We start from the raw sequence: 14,290 nt of genomic DNA on the forward strand, positions 1-14,290 counted from the left end.
GAGAGAGAGAGAGAGAGAGAGAGAGAGAGAGAGAGAGAGAGAGAGAGAGAGAGAGAGAGANAGNANAGAGAGAGAGAGAGAGAGAAAGAGAGAGAGATCAAGTTTATAAAGAAGAGAATCGATTAATTAATATTACTATTGTGCCGCATGAGCGCGCAAAATTTATATAAAAAGTAAAAAAATAAAGAAAGAGATTTTAAGTCCGTAGGAATTATGGGGTGAATTTTCCACTTTTCCATTTCACGGGGAATGTGACGTGGGCGATGCCTCTTATCTCGGGTTGCAGCTGGCCCCGCTCATCGAAGTGTATAGACTTTGTCGACTTAAAATACGATTGACCTACTTCATATTATTTCTTATACTTCGCAACCCGAACGATGTAGAATTTTCCCTTCTTGGGGAGAAATTACGCGAGAGGAATGTTTATGTCCCGTTTCAGGAAAATATTTAATCAGAAAAAAATGTGTCTGTTTACAAAATATATAGTTTTATATAGTAAAGGAAAATAAGTCCGTCAAATAAGGATATATTAGGAGTATAGTCTTTGCAAAAAGTGACAAATTGAAATTTTATACTTTTCATGTAAAAATGGAAGTTTTATATGTATAAAATATTTCAGCAAATCAATAGTTTCAGTTAACAAAATGATTTTATAGTTTACATAAAAATTATCTCATTAAATCTTAATCTTATTTCTAAAAAAACTAATCTACTTCCTATGTCCATTTCTAACAACGTAGATTAACTTTAATTTTGATTTAATATTTATTCTTTATCCTTTTCTATATAATTCTTAGAACTAAAAAAAATAAATAGTAAGCTAAACCAAGATTAAAGTTAATCTAAATTGGCAGAAATAGGCATTATTGAAATAATTTTTGATCGTCGCCAAGCTTTTTTTATTGCTTTCAAATATAACATAGAAGAGATCTGAAATTTTCTTTGTTAAAAAGTACGTGTAATGAACTAGAAAATAATTTAAATTGCTTTTAATAAAACAAATTATTGATATCTAGGGAGAACTTAAATCTGTAATTTCGATTTAATTAAAATGTTTATAACGCCTTTGGTAGAATATAATGTATTATAAATAGGCATGAAATACGCTAAATATCAGAGGATCTTATTTGATCATCTTTCAGAAGGCAAACCGCCGAGAGTATGACAATTTTTTTTGATTGGCCATTTGGAATCAGTGTTAAGATTCTTGATTATTCACCATGGAAGTTCAGATTGATGACGTCAGAAGCGCGAAAACACATTATACAAATTCTCACGAGAAGTATTAAAATAGAAATATTTTTCAATTAAATATTTTTCAATATTTGCATTTCATAAAATGCACTTGTAAAATATACCGAAAACTCTTCCTTTATTTCGGAATAGAATAAAATCATATTTGTCTCAATTTGACAGTTGTCATGTAGCTTGTTTTGTTTTCTGGTTAGATATAATTCAATTTTAAATATACGTTATTTATTGATTGACCGGAACACGAGGGAAGTTTTCAGTACATATATATTTTACAAATTATTTTATTGATTGCAAATGTTGTTTTATTACAAAATACTCATTTTTAAATATAATTTTCTTTATTATGTATTTTTCTCGTTTCTGCAATGAGTAGGCAAGCTTAAAAGTATAGATCCAATTATGTAGATCACATTTCTGACATTAATTTTTAACTCTTTAATGTACTCTTTTTTTTCTAATCTTAAGACCTCAAAGAATTAAAAGAGAAACGATTTAAGCAAAAGTCGAAATTAAATTAACCTCTGTTTTCACGCGCGTGATATATATTTTTATTGCGGTTTTTAATCCAGTAAACGAATTTTATCGTGAATTTTTTTTCAATTCATGTTAGGACGTCCTCGAAGTTTTTTATGAAACACCTCGTAGCTCCGACTGTCAGTCCGGACACACTTCGTTGAAACTTTTCTTCGAAATTCGTTTTTCCGCGTGTGGAAGCGGCACTTGCGAAACAATTTCGATGCGATTGGAAACGTGCGAGCGAGATTCGCTCGGGCGATACGCGAACGAGATTACGCGCGAGGAACGGATTTTACAATTGCAAATTGTCAATCCGCACGGCAATCCACGTCTTAATTAACAATTAGCTCCGCGCCGAAGCGGGTTTCGTTCCGTGTGAGTTCGCCTTTTATGGAATAAAACCGCGCGCATCTGCCCTTACGTTCCTTCGTTCCCTCTCTTTTTTCATCTCCATCTCTCTCTTTTTTCGTGCAAAAAGCGCGCGACCGGCGAATTTCGCATGCGAATCTTGTTATCTCGGCGATTCTTTCAGACACGCAATAAAATCGCAATCGAAGAGACGAAAAGTCAAAAAATGCGATTACGTGCCCGTTAGGAGCTTTAATCCCTTGGATTGCGCGTCCCTTCGGTTTCTGATTTAACAAAAATATATATTTCTACAACGAGTCTTCATTATTTAAATACACAAGTCTATGACAATTTTTTTTTAATTATTTTACGCTACATTTTATTTCGTCTGAGAGCTGGACGTTTCCCATTCTTTCGCGTATCGGTCGATTAAAATTAAAATTGGTCTTCTTTTAATTTAGACAAATCCCAAGTAAAATTTTATAAATGTAATATATTTAAAAAAAAGAATAGAGAGTGAAAATAAGGATTAATGAGAGTAAGTGAGCTAATTATAAGAATTTGTGTAAAAATGATCTTAATACAAAATACTTACAATTGGTTGAACGTTTGGAATCTTCTTTGAATCATTCTCAGCAGCAATATATACAGTCAAATTGACTCAAAGTGGAGCTGAAACGTTTAACTATTTGGATAAAGATCATATCATTTTTACACAAGTCAATTCGACCTCCAATTACCATACCTACACTCTCATTAGTTCGGTTTTTACATATTTTTTTATATTTTCGAGAATCTTTCAGAGTTTTTTTCTTATAAAGTATATACAGATTGGTTCACTTAAATTGAAGTTCTTGAACGTTTCATTTATCTTTGATGATGCGAAAAAATGTTTCAGATAAAAATGGAACGGTGAGGGAGACGTATTTTGATCACATTTTTTTTAAGTAGAAATGCCAAAAAGATGTGAAAGTATCTTCCTTTTTGAATGAAATTGTATGATTTTTTTAAATACATCCCCCTCGAAAGCGTTCCACTTTCATCTAAAATATTTTTTATATCATTAAAAATAAATAACATATTCAAGATTTTTAATTTAAGTGAATCACCTTGTATCTTATATCTTTCTTTTCCGTTTAATATTTCACAAGCACACATATTGTTGCTTACTTCGTAGACACTCTGGACCTTTTCTGTACAATTCAAATTTTTTTTATTGTATTCTAGGCTTTCAAAAAATTTAGAAACATTCATTTTTTAACATTTCTGCTACATTGCCACATACAAATAGTTATTTAACTCAAATATTAAAACCTACAATAAATTTAATAAAAATTGAAACTTATGCCAAGAAATTTGAAAATGTCATCTAAGTAAAAAAAGATTCAGACTGCTTAACGAATGAGAAGTTAATAATGAGCAATGTGGAGACTGGAGAAAAGGATTCGAAGGATAAAAAGACACATGCACGTGTCAGCGCAATTTAATTCTTTAATTGTTTTCAGTCGGATTCGAAATACACTAGTCGATCTTTATTATCGTATAATTATTATCGTATATACGTGGTACTCTTTCGAGAGATATAAACAATACATAATACAACGACGAAATAATGACAATACGCTGCCTTCTTTGTAAACGTCTTAAAAATTATACATACATACAGTCCGTCAGTGAGAACCGCACTCGCAATTGAATCGTGTGTGAAAACACATGTTAGTTAAATGAAAGCGACGATTTTTATCCCCAACGAGTTTTTTCCGGGGGATGAGAGGGAGAGGTTCGCTTGTTCTTGTATCTTTTTTTTATTCTCTGCAGTGAAGACTTTCTCGCTTCGTTATCAGAGGCGTAAAGTTGCGCCAGCAGTTCGCGCTGGAAATCGAATAATGATAACGATAGAGCGATTCTTGACGATCGAGCGTTCTGATTGTGGCGTCTGAAAACTTATCGACAATCAGGAGACGTCGTCGTCTTAACGATCCTAAGAAATATAATATATTCACTATTATACAAGAACTACGAAACACATGACTGTACACTTACGTTAATTAAAGTGCTCGAAATTATCGTAATCAACAAATATTACGCGTCCAAAAAGAATCGTAATATTAGTTTCTTACAAAATGATATAAATGGGATTTTTTTTTAGATTCTTTCGCCTAGGATTTTTGAAATCCTCGAGTTTCCTCGACTTGCAATCATTAAATTTTCGAATCTAGATATCCCCAAACTCGCAAACTATTAATTAATTGAGAAATTAAGAAATTTTTAATCGTTTAATTAAAAAATTTTTTAATTTTTTTCAATTAAGAAATTTTCAAGATACTAAAATTTCTGGATATTCATGAATCTACAAATTTTTTACTACTTTGGTCGAGTTTAAGTCGTATTCTTGACTTTAGGGATTTACAGACCCCGCGTGTTTTGATCCTCGTCTCTTTCAGTAACAATTAATTAAATAACAATAACTCGACTTGGACAGATTTTTTTTGGACAGCGGTGTACGTAACCCAAAATCTACAACTATGGAAGATCCTAATCATCGCAATTGATCCTCTCCCTTCGCATCCCCTGCCATCATCGCCCTGTAACGTTTCATAATTAACACTAAACGCGATGGTGTGGTGATGGTGGTGGTAGTGGTGGTGGTGGTGAAGGTCCTCTAATACATCTAAGATGCACACCCATGCTTATTTAATGCTCCGTTAATTAATTTAAATACGTATGCAGCACAGTAGACTATCATTTTCCTATTCGTTAATGCGCGTGTTACATGTGTGTAATGGTATGCGTGAGTACGTATTTTTTTTTTTACTTTTTTTTTCCTTTCTTTATCTCCGCCCCCTTCCTCCTCTCCCTCTTTTCATTCCCTGTTCGAGTTTATAAACGGCCTCGTCGAGTGGATCCATGGCACTTGTAAGTCATCCCCGTCTCGCGACTTCCTTTCCTCTTCTTAATTAAAACGACGGCGGGATTTCACCCCTTCCCTCCCTCCCTCCCCGGATAATAATTCGACGTTTCCAAGTAGGGAAGTACAATATAGTTTTTCAGCGGCGGCGCCGTGGATCGTCGTCGATCATCGATCGCGCGCGTTTCGTAAAAGTTTACCAATGATGATGCACCAGTCGAGGCCAGCAAGCTTTTCTTTATTTTTTTTCTGGCTTTCAAGTAGATTCCTGAGGTCCGTTCTTTTTCCACTGCAAATTCTGAACTGGTGTACACTCGTGCTATGAGTTAGAGTGAAACAGATAATTCGTTTCACTCTAATTTATTGCACCAGTTCAGAACTAGTTCAAAACTCTTCGAAAAGAAGACCTCTAGATAATCAGAGATTTGATATTAAGGCTGTTCCGATATATTACCAGAATTGAAAACCTAGACCGTATCGTGTCGGAACACAGTCTGAGGTTAGATTTCGAGCTCTACATTTATAAAAGTATTGCGTTGCTTTTATCTCGAGTAATAAGAGCGATTTTCCTGTTGATTCCTTTCCTTCCACGTTTTCCTGTCGCCTAATTTGAATGCTCTCCGTTTTTTTTACCTAATTGATCTATCATTCAATAAGTACTTAGTAGCTCTTTATAGTTATTATTAGATCAAACATGGCGGTAATTTGGCGACATTCTTATAAATATAAAGCTCTAGGTTAGATTAATTCACCGCCGTCATTTTGTTCGCGTTTCTTGCACTTTTTACTTTCAATACCTTCGTTTTTTCTCTTTCCTCAACGCCCAAATGTATTTATATTTATCTCATTTTAAGTATAAAGTTTTTGAAGATTTCAAGCAATGTGAACATATGTGAACATATGTGACCTAATATGGATATTGATTGGTTGTCTAAATGATCACGTGATCACAGCGCATTGTAGTTGACAGTCAATCAGGCCATTAGATCATGATATTCTTTAGACTTTTTAGACAGCCAATCAAAACCATATTCTTCTATGAATCTCTGATTTATCTAAGACTCTACTTTCGACGCGTAAGAATTCTTGCGGAGTACGAGACGAGATATATTCGGTCCTTCATCCTGCCTGTCTGTTTTTTTTTTCACTCGCCAAGCGGGGATCGAAATCGATATAATCTCCGCGAGATCAGATTAATTTCTACGCTGTGAAGACAGATCTGCGTGTTATGTGAAACGATTACGGAAAACGACAGTAATTTTTCCCGTCGTTTGTAGCACCGAAAGTTGAGATAACTCACCGAAATTATGACAATCGTGATTCTCCTTGTTCTGAGACTTTAGGGAGAAACGATGATCAATGCACGGGATTTATTCTTTCTTTCTTTTTTTCTTCTTTAACGCTATCAGTCTTTTCAAACTGCCAGTGATTGTGACAGCGATCGCGATTGGTGAATGCGTGGGATGAATTGATTGGAAATGATGACCGGTGTTCATAGTCGAGCATTGATTGTCGAATAATCACAATTTCAAATCTCTGGTTATTCGTCAATCTGTATCTTAATTTTTACAAGGATTTTTATAGTCTTCAAATATTCTTTATTTTTTATGAAATGTTGATTTATGAAAGACTCGATATATCGACGAATTTAGGCGTTATTTATTTATATAGATGATAAACTCTGTACATAAACCATTTTACGAGTATTTAACATATTGTCATCTTCTTCTTCTAATACATTTTTAATATATTCATACGATTATTCAGTTATTCATAATAAATGATTAAATAGTTATATATTTTGGAGATGTTTTCAAAATAATTATTTGAGATTAAATAGAATATCAAACAGAAAAACTATTAATTATGATCAAAGCGTTACTTGATGAATGATTATTTGACTTAATAATTGAAGATAGAAACTATGAATCATGAATATTAACAGATTTTTTAAGCACAGACTTATAAAACAGAGATCGTAAATTATTAATCCAAAATATGAATTTGTAATTAATTGTGCTCTCAATCAAAGATTGAAAATTATTTACGACTATGAATTCCGGCCTATGATGCGGCTCGATGCATATATCGTGAAAAATCGCGCGTTCGGATAAAAAAATCGTTCGATACACTCTAAAAAATATGTAAATTTAATACCGTGTGCGATGTTTATGTAATTCTCGCCGTATTGATTCTGATATGAACACCAACATGGTATGGCTTTAACATTATGAATGTGAATTTAAAATTCATGATAAAATCCTCACCATTTACATCAACACGGTAAGAATTAAATTTAACATCTATGATATTAAATTCACACTCGTTGTTTTTTTAGATTGTAGAGAATCTTTTCTTGGGGGAAAGGAAAGGTCCCCACCGAGTTTACCGAGTGGCCTTCCGGTTTTAGGCCGACACGACGATTTTTTTCGGGGAGGAGCTCCGCGAGATCTTTAATTTCTAATATATTTCATATATAAAAAAAATACCGAGTGTCGGAACTCGACGCGACAATCGTGTCTTCGGTCATTCGACTTAATTAGTTAGGTCGTTATTTCGAGATATCGGAAATCGGGATCAGCGCGGTCAACGCTCAACTTCAACCCTTCCTCCTCCCCGCACGGTTAGAATTAACAGAAATAGCAGAGCGTAATCGAATTAGCAGTCGATCGAATTGATACGTAAGGCCGTATGATCGTGAGAAATAGACTTGGGAATAAATACCGGCTTTCCGAATCGGTCGAATGAGCGAACTTGGGAACAAATTGGAGCTGTTGCGAATAATATTACATAAAATCGTCAATTACATAATCGCTACACGCTTTGAAATAATTTCGATGACGACGAACATCATCGATTGACAATCATCACTGCGATTCGATTTAATTTACTAGCAATTTATAAAATTTAATTATCATGTAAAATACACCCTGATTGAAAATATATATCGAGTAATGTGACAAAATGATAACAGAAAAAATGATAATAATTTTATTATTAAATTAATAATATTAATTTAATATATTTATAATTAAATTAATGATATTAATTTATAATATTTAATTATTAAATTCATTAATATTATTAAATCAATGTAAAAGTTGAGAGAAAGAATGGGATGTACCGGCTCTGCTTTTTGGCCAGAAAAAAATCGTTATTAAAATTGAATTACATCGAGAGAGGAGCGTACAAAAATGGATTATTTTTTCTTCCCTATCGGAATCATAGGTTGAGTCGCGATATAAATATCTACGGTCGATAAGATTATCGAAGATAGAGCGATTATGTGTACGTGAATAAATTGTGCATCCTTGTAATAACAATTGTAGTTTTTCGCGTAAATACGAAGATAATGATGATCGCGAAATGAAGTTCCATCGAGGACTTTATACGGGGTGTCCGAAGTGTCCAAGAAGGTATATGACATTAAAAATAGCAATATTGTTAAGAAGGTAGGTAAAAATTCTTTAGTGTTTTTGTGTGTTTTCGTTAGAAATTTATATTACAAGTTTCGCGAAGGATTTGTAGCAAAGATGGGTCGTCTACCCCGTATAAGCCATGAAAAATGCAAAGTGAGAGACTCGTACGATTCCTATATCGCATAAAACTCGAACGATTATCGCACTGATTGATTGAGAATGAAAGGAGCATCGTCCTTGCGAACGGTTTGTACAAACATGATGATTTTACGTGCTATAAGTGAGCACCTGCTGTGCCGCGCGAGGCCCAACAATCGGATCCTTTTTCAATCGGACGAAACGCAACGGCGAGATAAACTAACAATTATTAAAAATCCATTCTATGGACTGTCTTCCCTGCCGTTTCTCGTGCCGCCGGGGGTGCACGGAGAAAAATGATTGAATTTATAATTTTTACCTTACGAGACTAGTAAAAATATTCTGGCTACTTTTATCGAATTAACAAACTTTACTTGTCCGAAAGTAAAAATACCCGAGGTGTAAAGTATTCTAATAAGTACATTATAATTATGGTAAATTCATTCAAATGATTGTTATCTTATATAGTAAAGTAAATCATATTATATTCTCAAGAATTTATATATTTATATTTTTCAACCGCGCGGTAAAGTAAATTTTGTCAGGTAAAAAATACTTGTTGATAAAGTACATTAAGAAAAATGTCTGATTAAAAATGGACGAACCAGAAAATTCTGATTTGTCTATTTTAACTAGAACTTTAATTAATCAACCGGATATTTGAGATGTATGGTAATTTACAGATTTACTTTACGAAATATAAGTATTTTACATATAGCTATCGACGATCGCTTATTTACCAGAAAAGTAAAGTAAATTTTACAAAAGTAGCTTGTTTCTATATGAATCTGCCAATTTTATTTATTAGAATTCTAGCGTATATTATTTTACATTTTCCTCCGTGTATTCAATAATACGGCGATCGATATAATCAGAAAACACATGCGACGTGATGATTCGGTTACTATTCCTGCTGTAAGATGAATTTTTAAACACCTCGCGAACGGTCATTAAATCTCACTACCGAGTCCCAAACTCTCTCCGTTTTTACATGCCGGTTGTAGGATAATCGGTCAGTACAGCAGTCAGAAAGTAGACGTGATAACAAATCGATACTCTTCCGGTTGCAGCATGACTTTTTAAACATCCTGTCGCTTTTTATCAAACCCCTTATTCCCCACCGATTCTGCGTAATCGTATGCTCCGCACTGAGAGAAAAGTTCGGTTTTTGTGACTATATAATAATAGTTACATGTTACTCAAAAACCATTTTATATGGTTATTTGATTGTTCCAAAAAATGACTATAAATTATACCTAAATTATATAGTAATTGCAACCATTTTTATTATAATAATAATAACTATAATTTATGGTCATTTTCGGTGTCAACTGTATATATTTGTTATAGATTCATACATATGTATATTAATATTACTAAATTAGCAGTAATAACCATTACATTAACATGTAATTATAGTCACAAATAAAAACTTTTCTCTTAGTGCTCTTTCAATTTGTACACCTTTCAGAATTGAATTCTTCGCAATTATCAGGCATTAAGGAATACACAAAGTTCCGTCCTATCAGTAACATAATAATATAATTGTATCGTATTGTCGCACAATTAAATCGCGCAACGCTGCGGCTTAGGCGAATATATCTGGCAGCTTTGCGGTATGTTGCGGCTCTCAACAACTCAATATTATATATTAAAATATGTAATATGCTCTCTCGATAACACGTTGGCTCCTTAAAGATCTCAATATACTATATTTAATATATAATATCAACGTCTTCTCTAGCATCGTCGTAATATCAAGTATAATCAGTTAATAACTATAGTCGAGTTATCAATTTCAAGACATCCGATTGTTAGGTCTGCGCGAGTAAATGCGTATAATACAGTAACGCGAAGGGTGCCAAGATACGCCTAGTGTTGTCTCCACCCTCTTTCGAGGCTTACCTTTCCATGTCGAAAGGGTCGCCCCGGTTGTTTGTTACAATTAATCCGACAATGGTATTGCGTCGTAGAAAATTAGACTACACCTTCTTTCTTTCTTTGTGTAATTAAAAATAAAATGGCATTGAAGTTAATAATAAAAATATAAAGGTAAAATAAAATAATATAATAATATAATAAAAGAAAATTAATTATACGAACGTTACACACATATAATATGTAGTTCAGTAACATAATAGGTTTTAATTGTATTACTTTAACAAGAAATGTTGATTACCAATTTAATATAAGGTAATTAAATAATATACGTTAAATTAACACTTGGATATGACAGAAATTTCACTACGTCTTTAAATTAAAATTAACATTTTTTGTTTAACAGTACATAATTATTTTTTTATGTCTGATTACGATTATAAAATCTAACTGTGATTCATAAATACATTGCAAAAAAATGAGATTTAATTCAGAAAATTTAATTCAGAAAATTTAATTTCGGGAAGGGTGTCAGAGAATATACTCGGTAATACCACTGTCGGATTAAGTGATGAGCTATCGTTCATCGCGCATTTGTATAAATTCTATATTTTCACGTCGCTTTATGTCTCGGCTATGCCGACCCTGGGATACGGAGAGCCTATCTCCATCATTTTTTTAATACTCATCGAGCGCTTCTGCTTGATGCGCGACATTTTTTTTTTATATCCTTATAAAATCGTCGGGAACAGTCTTTTTCTATATACGCCTCCGAAGCTGCCGCCTCCTCTCTTCGTCCTTCTCCTCATCTTCTGTATCTCTGTGCTTCGTAGAAAATTATAAACGCTGGAGTTATACGTGAGACAATAGTGTACACACAAAGAATGAAAAGCGGATATCAAAAACCTCGGTCTGGTCGTCGATCGGTCGGTCGATCGATCGATCTTTAAATCGTGATCACCGTAATCTCAGCATCCGTACGGTGCCCGAGGTGGAAGAATCTCGCTGTCAAAGCCGAAAATTAAATTTTAAATGAAGGCCTCGGGGAGCCACATTGGAACTCCAGGAGTCTCGAGTGTCACGACATATTTATGTATTAATATGTACATTAGAATACTCGATATACATTACATACTTGCCCTGCGGCAGCTATTAATCGAGTACTTTTGTCCCAGAGTGTTTACCTAGAAAAACCCGGAAAATCTGGAATTTTCAGGAATTTTTTTTACCCTTAAAAATAAGGGATTTTTGTGGAATTTTATAAGGGAAAATTTTTAAATTTCACTTTGAAATTTTATTTCTTTCTGATCGTTTCTTCGATCTTTTTTTTTTTTATAAATATATAATAGTCTCGTGGAATTTCTATATTCTACTAATTTACAATATATAATTTGTGTTATTTACACTCTAATTTCAAAATTGAATTAAAACATTTTCTAACTTTACCTCGAATTTTGACTAAAACTTAATGATTAATTAATTTTTACTTTTAAATATCTGGAAAATCCAATTCTCAGGGAATTTTTTTACAAAATTATAGTAAACACCCTGTGTCGTCATTTCGAATTTCATGATTCAGCCTGTGAGAAATTAACGTCGCGTTTAATGCGTCGAATAAAATAATCACGCCGATTTTAGGACCATCCGTCGAATATCAATCTCCTCGTCGGCGACGACAGGCCGTCGATTCAGACATCTAAAATGCGACTAACTCGCGGATTTCGCACAACACGATGTAGTATCAAAATTCATAGAAACGATGAGGTCACTCGTTGCACGCTCTTTTACCGTGGGTATGCATATAAAATTCTACAAAAAACACGAGGTCCAAAAATTGCGCCGCCGAGGAGACAAACACGCGGGAGACAGTTCTACGTTTGTTATCGCGACATATTCATTTATCAATCCTGTCCTCCGAATCTTCGGACACTCGAGTGCATGCGAGACTTCTTGCCAGTCGTCGGGATTGTTCGTTGCCTCGATCGTAAAAGTGCATAAGTGCATATCGTTTGATTAGTGATAAGTTTCGAGAATTTCCGAATTATGTTATTATTCCAATTTATAATAATTTATAAAAGTTTAATAATGTCACAAAATGACAATCTTATAATTAATTTTTCCTAATTATAATTTATTCAGATCGATGCGTATAAATCTTAATAAAGTTACCCAGTTGTTCTTCAAATTAATATCCTAAATAACACGTTGCACAAGAATCTTGCGAAGTGTTAAATTCTGATTTTAATGAAAATCTTTAATTTAGAAAATATTAGTAGTGGCGAATAAACAGTTTTAAGGGATGAAATCATCAAAATATGTAAGCAGTTTTCAGCTTTTTTCATTATATCTTAAAAACTATTCGAGAATGTAATGAATAGTCGAACGAATTCGAGATATAAAAAAGGGTCCAATATCAAAATTTCATAATAAAATTACCTCTTTTTATTTCTACGTCAATAATATTTTTAAATTAATATTTTTTAACCATAATTTTGAAAGAAAAGCTGGAAATTGTTATGAGGAGTAATTCCATCTCTTAAACTTATTTATCGATATCTTCTAAATTATTTATGTAAGTATACAAAGTTTCATTAAAACCAGAATTCGATACTTTGCGAGATTTCTTTGTAAATACACTGCAAATGCAAATCCAAGTTAAAATGACTTTAATACATATGTGTGATTTAGTTGTTTGTGTAAAAATAATACTACACGTTTAAATGTGTAAATTCATTTTTGCATGTACAGCACATAATAAATTATGTTTAATCAAAAACATTCGATGAATTAAAATTTTTTTCTCTAGAACAAATAGGACAAAATGATTCTTATAGATTCTTTGTCGAATTCTAAAACGGATCTGTATTTGAAAATGCTCTACCATGTGTTTTTGAGATATTTTAGCTCAAAAGTATCAAAAAATGTCACTTTCAGCACTTTTAAGTTTAATTTTTTCAAAAACGTGACATAACAGAGTAATTTCATTTACGGATTCATTTTTAGCGATAAAAAATCTGTAAGAATAAAAAATCACTTTGTCCAATTCGTGGTTTAAAATACGTATCGAATAATAAAATTAAATTACATACATAAACATATACTTTTATCAATATAGAATAAATTATTTATACACTGATATCTTGTATTGGCTCTTAAAGGCATTTACAATTTCATTGATTTATTTCGTCAGAGCCTAGAATTTCTTTTATCTTATTTAAATTACGTACACATGTCGAATTCGTTTTTTGGATTTGCAGTGTAGAAGCTGAAAATTTCTGCTCTCTTTCACGCTTTCAGTTTTAATCAGCGATTTAACCTCGAAATATATTGAATTTAGGCACATTTCAAATTTTCCAAGCACCTTCAACAATTTAGAAAGATAGGAACTAAAAGAGCGCTTTTTTGCGCATTCGATCATCTCAAATGTAACGCTCTGTGCGGATGCGAACAACGAGTCCCGACGAGATCGATCGATCTCGAGATCGCGTCGTGTCACTTTGCCAAATGGTCCAAAATCTTCTAAGGATCACGCCGGTGTACCGGTTTAATAATACTATGGCTCAGTTCACACTATAATTACGCTGTGTTTATCACGAGCGCAACGGATCTGCTACCCAGTCCGAGCGAGCGATAAGCTCGAAAGTTCCTTTCCTCTCTCACCTTGTCCGGCGAGAGAGAGAGAGACACATCAGTCAATTCGAGCGCAATTTCACACAGTCTCTCCTAATTCGTGTGATAATTTAACGATAATGCAATGACATCCGAGATGGAAATGATCGTATGAAACCGTCACTAAATACACTCTAAATTTCTTGGAGTAAATTTTCAC

This window comes from Atta cephalotes, assembly GCF_000143395.1.
Source record: "Atta cephalotes unplaced genomic scaffold scaffold00061, whole genome shotgun sequence".
NCBI classification, from domain to species: Eukaryota; Metazoa; Arthropoda; class Insecta; order Hymenoptera; family Formicidae; genus Atta; species Atta cephalotes.